Source organism: Limulus polyphemus, unplaced genomic scaffold (assembly GCF_000517525.1).
Source record: "Limulus polyphemus unplaced genomic scaffold, Limulus_polyphemus-2.1.2 Scaffold76854, whole genome shotgun sequence".
NCBI classification, from domain to species: domain Eukaryota; kingdom Metazoa; phylum Arthropoda; class Merostomata; order Xiphosura; family Limulidae; genus Limulus; species Limulus polyphemus.
Genome location: NW_013742450.1, coordinates 1 through 7,244, shown reverse-complemented (window position 1 = coordinate 7,244; position 7,244 = coordinate 1). Strand labels below are relative to the sequence as shown.

Below are 7,244 nucleotides of genomic sequence, written 5' to 3'. Positions count from 1 at the left end.
TAACCCTTTTTGACATTTGAAATATATTGTTGTTACATAAGTGTTATTTTTTTACAGAGCTCACGATATATCTAGAAATTTGAAGATTATGTAATAATCTCGATACAGTCAGCTAATGAAGTACTTGGTGGGTGATTCAGAGTAAGATCTATGACGTCTATTCATTTACTCGATCGATTATCCAAGAAATTATACGTGTAAGTTAGGCGTATGTACGTAATATTAGTACAGTAACTCTCCCTTTTACGTCGGGTTAAAATAGGATGTTAGGCGGATCGACGTAAATCGGCCGCTATTTTTCCATTGACTTAGTGTTATAAAGGGAAGATGCAATCCTGGAGGCTAATTTTAGGACATCAAAACTGAATCTGATCAAACAAAAACATAGAACAATAAATAAATAAATAAATACAGTACAAAACTAAAATATAAAAATAAACATAGATCAAGAAACACGGTTGTGTGTTATGCGGCCAAAACAATATGCAGGACACACTGTGTGTCAGGAGTGATAGTTTAGCGATATTCTCCTTTCTGTGGTAATCCAAACTATCACATATTTTCAGTGGATGTGCTCTACTAAATTTCAAGGCAATCCATTAATAAATACTCGAGATATAAATTCTTCAATTTTGATTGAATCTCATTCTTTTTTTTCTTCTTTACACTGAAAGTACGGTAACTTGATAGAAAAATATATTTAACTCTTGTGGATTATTTTTCAAAATTTGGTACACTGATAGATCTTCATTCGTTGTAAATACAAGCCACATGCAAAGTTATTCAATAAAAAACCGCTCAGTTTTGACCAAAATTTTTGCGCACGCTTACGTAAAAAGTCACGTGAGCTATCGGTCTAAAATTTATACTATAGCTTCACTTAAAAGTAAAAGTGGACAGTTTTTAGTTTTTGTTGTTGTTTTTCGGATTAAAGACGGGTGATTTAGAGTAAAAAAACTATACGGTGAAAGCACGTGCAAATACATAAGTATTGGTTATGCCATGCAAACTAGATTAGAATACTATCAAAGCATAACTGTAATGCTACATGATGTGCAGGAATGTAGACAGCAGTGTCCTTCCTTATGTTTGAATTAAGGCATAGCTGTAAGGCTGCATGATGTGCAGGAATGTAGACAGCAGTGTCCTTCCATGGTAGGTTATTGGTATCTTGAGGTTAAGACCTTCCTTATGTTTGAATTAAGGCATAGCTGTAAGGCTGCATGATATGCAGGAATGTGGACAGCAGTGTCCTTCCATGGTAGGTTATTGGTATCTTGAGGTTAAGATCTCCACTATGTTTGAATTAGAATGCTTAGTCACGTGGGGTGCGCTAGCCATTCCGAGTGAATCCGACATTACCTTTGAAGTAAGGAATGTAGAACTTAAAGTTTGGTAAATGTTCTCAAGCTAATCGTTGAGTTCCTATTTAGAAGTGACAGATCATTTAATCAAGTACATACACTGTGTCCATGTGTTACGTTACAATAAAAATTGTGCTTCTTGTATTTTACATTGTGTCTAGTCTATTTATTTAGTTCCCACAAACTCCGATATTTACAGACACCCAATATTGCTCTGTAATATATACCTTATCAGATCTGTTAATCAGCAGACCAATCCCTTTGCTCTAGGAACAATGTTTTACCTTAATATACCACATTTTTTAGAAATTATTTTGCTATTTATGTCCAACTGTATTATAAAATGAAATAAATTATTTGTAGGTGTGGTAGTAAAACAACAAACAGAAAGCATAAAGGATAAAAAACCTCCTCGAAATAATGTTTCTAATATTAGATTTAAGCAAAGATGTGTATAAAATCAACAAGGCTTTGAAACTACCGATTAACGAATATCCATTAATTGCAATACGGTTACATTATTTGACTTGATGAAAATATAAATCTGTCGTAACACATGGGTAGATTGTTAACCCTGTTAATTATTTCCATATAAACAAAGTTAAAATAGGGTACTTAAGAATATCAATAAAATGATGACAGGAAAAGCTATAGACGACTTTTTTCCAACATAATAAAAACAGTATAATAACTGGTATTAATTCAACTCTTATACAATATCTGTTAGCATACAGATCCTGAATTAATATATATAACACTGGTCTCTATTAATAAATACATTAGAAACTTTCTGTTGCTCAGTTGCTGGTGGATGAATTGTGTTATCTGAAATTCATCTAAAGGGGGCGTCTATAATAAACTCTAAAACAACAATAAAAAATAGAACCTTGGAGTCAATCAAGATCATCCAACAGCCTAATAAATTTATTAACGTCATAAAGAAAAACATGGATACAAACATTGTATTTCAGTTTCTCAAACAAATCATGAAAAGATACTGAATGAGATCAATAAGGTTTTATGCAACACTTTGGATATTGGGCTCGAGATTGTTAGCTCAAACTTCACAGTGTTTTATATGTGCACATTCAAAGATAATTAAAAACAACCCATCAACCCACACACACACAGTATATAGATTTATAGAATAAACAAGGAGCATTTGTAACAGCAGTACAAAAACAAGTGAAATGAAACAGAACCAACAATGAGTCAGAAAAATAAAGACTTGAAACAAACTAGTCCTCTTGCATTCTGATCAGGAACTGCTACAGCCCAAACATTTTTAATGTTTACTTTGCAACAATTCAAACTACAAAACCAATATCATAACTTCAAACAAATTTCTAAAGAAGTATTCAAGACTTGGTGTAAAAGTATTCATTTTAAGAAATATTATTAGTACATTGCAGTTCTACAAGGTTAATGAATGAGAACTAATAACGTGCTGTTACAGAAGCAATTAAACTACAACAGTCATAATACACAATGAATGTTATTGTGTAACTCAAGATAGCACTTAGGGATACTTTGAAAAGTCAAAAACATAGAACAGCAACAGAGCAATTGTAGATGGGGACATTATATATGCATGTACTTGTTGTTGTTTTTTACGTAATATTATTAATAGAGCATTACTGTCTTCAAGATTTCTGAAGTTTTATTCTTCACTTTCTGATGCAAGAAATGTTTGATCTATTTACAATAGTTGAAAAGAGTTGGTATTCTTCATAAACAGACCTACAGGAGAAAGTTATACTAAAATAGATTTTAAATATTTTTTAAATTTTAATTCACCACGAATTAACAAAAATACACACATTTACAAAGACACCTTCATAAATGGATATATAACACTACCATCTTCAGCTGGTGCTAATGAAAAATTCAAACAAGAAAATTCCTAATTGTTATAGACATGTATTTCTCAAAATTTTATTATCTTATATGTTTGTTCTACATTTAATTTAAATCATGATTCAAATATATATGCAATTTCAGTTAATTTCTTATTAATTGTACTTTTATTAGAGTCAGAAAGTTCTTTACGGTCACTGCTGGACTCTACTGAGGCCAGTATTAAGAATATAACATGTGGACCTACTCTGAAGTTTGGAAACTAATTCTTCACCTAGCAGCTTTGCACTCACTAACAATATTATCATGTCTAGACACAAGTTACTTAAATCAAGCTGTTAAAACCTTTACAAAAGTTAGATCTTACAATGTACCTGATGAAGTACAAACTAGGCACCTAACTACTTCCTAATAACACAAGTATCAAGATTGTTCCTGTGCTACTTGCTTCTTTTTACACAGAAATTACCTGAAACAAGAGAAATTGATGTTTTGTAAGCCAAAAACTTCAGAGAAACAGTCCAAGTCTATATTTTGGGCATATTCTGACTTCATACAAACTATGGATCAATTATTCTTTTAGATTTGAGATTATTCTTGTTCAGTGCCTTTTTAAAACATTAACAACTTTGTACATGTGCACTATTAAAGGTTTAACTTAACTTATGAGTGTGAATCGTGCAAGTTTTCTGTTTGGAAGAACGAAAATTGTAATTTAAAAAATATTACATTACTTATTAAATACCTGGAAAGTCAAAACAATATAGGAATTTCAAATTAATGGATACTTCTTAATAAGCATTTCATGTTTTTACTAAAATTGCAAACATGTTATACTTATCACAAAATCACTTTCAATACTTCATACAGAATCACAAAGTTTTTTTATTGAAGACAAGACTCACTGTCTGCAAATAGAAAATGAAGTTGAAATCAGATTTTGTTTGTTTCTTTTGCAAAAACCAAGTTATGAAAACACTGATGAGTATCAAACGTTTTGTTTTTCATAATTTACTCCATATTACTTTTCATAACAGTATTATTCATGAAGGCTACGCTCAACTTTAAATTGTTTCTTACACTCCTTTATATTTCTTACATTCAACTATTCATATAAATTCAATAGCAAAATTAACACTTTTTTTTTTACAGGATTTTCACTTGTTTGTATTTTCATGGTTAATCAAAATGGCACAACACATTTTATTAATACACAAATATGAGATCAGTGCTTTCTATGCAACTTACATCTAACATCATTGTACAAAAATTACTATTTAAGAAGTTGCGCTTAAAAATATCCTCTTTGGATATCTGTATTTTGAAGAATTCCCAGTCTTTTTAGTTTTTACCATGACTAATTTGTTTATTAGATTTGTTGTTTTTTTTCCTATTTTCTCAACATGAATCCAAACAGCACTTCAGATTTTTCTTCACATCATATATACACACATCATGTAATTCAGAAGTTTTCACAAGACTGTCTCATTTTGTCTAATTAGCAACCTCCTCGAAGAATCCTTATCACGTAAAATACTTATAGTCCTGTGGAGTTTGTTAGCTCTCAAATCTGGTTTTAGCTGAATTCATCTGAGGTGAGACACTTAAAATGTCCTTGTCTTTTGAAAGCCTGCTTATTACATAAGATATGCTATCCGGAAAACGTTTTACTCTTTTCTAAGTTTAAATTGCTCATGTTCATCCTCAGTGAAAATTATTATTTGAAAAAAATACAACATACTCAGAGTATAGGCTAAAAAACCTTAAGTGAATGCTACAATTTGCTTTCAGCTTTTCCACTTGGTGTTTGTTCAGCTATTCGAGGTAAAGTTGTGCCAATGCTGGCTGAATGTCTAGATCTTCTGTCGACACACAGCAAGAAGCTGCTGGAAAGCCAATGTCAGGATTCGTACAGAAGGCGTTGATAATGAGGAAAAATTTCCCATGTTGGTAAGTGTAATGAAAACTCCATTGCAACCAAAACTCCAAATTCCGAGTTTAGAAGATCCTTACGACTAACTCGAAATCCACATTCAATTTTCTGATGAGGAAAAAATATTGTGATTAAATAATAGAAATACAAAAACCTTATCTTTTTTTTTTAAGCAAAACACATATTTTAATTAAATAATGCAAACAACAGTAGAATACAATTACCATATATGAATACGGTAAAAAAACAACAACATGGATGTTTGTTTAAACACTGCTCTATTCTAAGGTGATTTTAGAATGTTTAATGAATAATACAATTTCATAAATCTATTCTTGATGGAAATAAAACTATACATTTTACATCAATACACTTAAAAACACTTAATTCAGGTAAATATAACTTAAGAAGGTTACATGTTCAAATTATTTTTTTTAAATATTTTAATATACACAAAAGGATATTCAATAAATAAGTACTATAAATGAATTTCATACATAATGTTCTGTTTCAAACCAAAACTGTCATGCTTTCCTGGTGTTTTGCTGATTTTGTTATAGACTATCATATCTGACCATTCCTGAAATTTGTAATAAATTATGTAACCTAGCTCTTCATAATTTCTAACCATTCTTTATTCAGTGCATTTTTTATAGGAAGATTTCATGAAGAAAAAACTATCATTTACATCTTTCAAGTTCACCTGCATAATTATTCCTCTTCAAGTATTATGTAGGAACTACTTTATAAAATTCCAGTCTTCATCCACAATGTTTATTTTCTTACAAGACTCTTATCTTACCTCAAAAAGAGTCTTCAGTTCCACACCCTTGACGTCATTCAGTTTGGCCGAGAGAAGCAAGCAAGCTCCAGCACACAGTTTCCTGTTATGTTTGTTCACCAACATCTAATCACAGGCAGATGGAAATTATCTTGACTGTTATGTAATGAAACATTTTTAACATATTCTACTTGAATTTTTTTAATGAGTGACTAATATATTTAACCAAGTTACACTAAATGCTTTTGCAATATAAAAGATTAAAGGCTGATTTCTCAACCAAATTTAAATGCAAGTGTTCCCCAACTGTACCTAAATATAAATATATTGTTCTGTAAATTGTAGATTAAATTATCTGACAATTTCAGAGGAGAAGAGTTGATAATGTTAAAACCTACATTCTTCATTTGAACATGTTTTAGATTTAGTCACTTGCTGCAATTTGTTGTTCTTCATATTTTCGTAGATTGATTTTTATTACATCATTGTTCACATGATATGCATGACTGATTGATTAATAACATGAGTATTGAAATTAAGTTTTATTCATTTGTTAATGTTACTGAACACAATAATTTATTCATTTATTCTGCACCAAACAGGTCTTTAATAAGATGTTAATGGATTCTATCAATTCCAAATGAAAGAGAGCTGAAGAACAGCTATAATGAGGCTAAGTATTAGTTTCCAATTTGAAAAACATTCTACAGAAATATTAAGAAGTAGAGAAAATTCATTGCATTAACATCCGATTGTCTGCACTTTTAATAATAGCTTCTTCTCATGCCTTAAGCCTACCAATGACCCCAGGTCTGAGAAAGAGTAAATACTTAGAACTTTGCAAATCAAATATTATGGCAAATATTCTCCATGTATTTACTTCCAAAATATTAGTTCATCTTCATGAAGACACATTCTCAACATTATTATATGTCACTCTTTACATGGGAATTATAAGATGCAAGTCATAACTGATTTTATTCCTAGGTTTTAATGTATTGAAAACAAACACACTTACCTTTAAAATCAACTTTTCAAAATATACATATGACTGAGCTACTGTTATAAGGTCAATTCCACACTGTTGGGAAAAAATATTAATTTTACTAGCAGTTTACACCAATATAAAAATAAGTCTTTCAAAGCACAAAAAAAGCAAAGCAATTATATATCACAATTTATGAGTTTTAAGGTTATATATATATATATATATATTACCTAAAAGTATAAACACTATGAATCTTAAAGGCTCAATACAATAAAAGAATTTGACTTAATAAACAAACGTCATTTTATCGAATTTAACTAC

General features: G+C 30.3%; 1 long non-coding RNA gene across 1 annotated transcript; it reads right to left on the bottom strand.

Annotated features, from left to right (window-relative positions):
- Window positions 1-2,263: 2,263 nt before the first annotated feature.
- Window positions 2,264-7,162, bottom strand: LOC111084458. Its single transcript, XR_002609569.1, has 3 exons — window positions 6,954-7,162; window positions 5,957-6,061; window positions 2,264-5,262 (listed from the first exon to the last, which is right to left on the bottom strand). It is a non-coding gene; the product is annotated as an uncharacterized LOC111084458 (long non-coding RNA).
- Window positions 7,163-7,244: the final 82 nt, after the last annotated feature.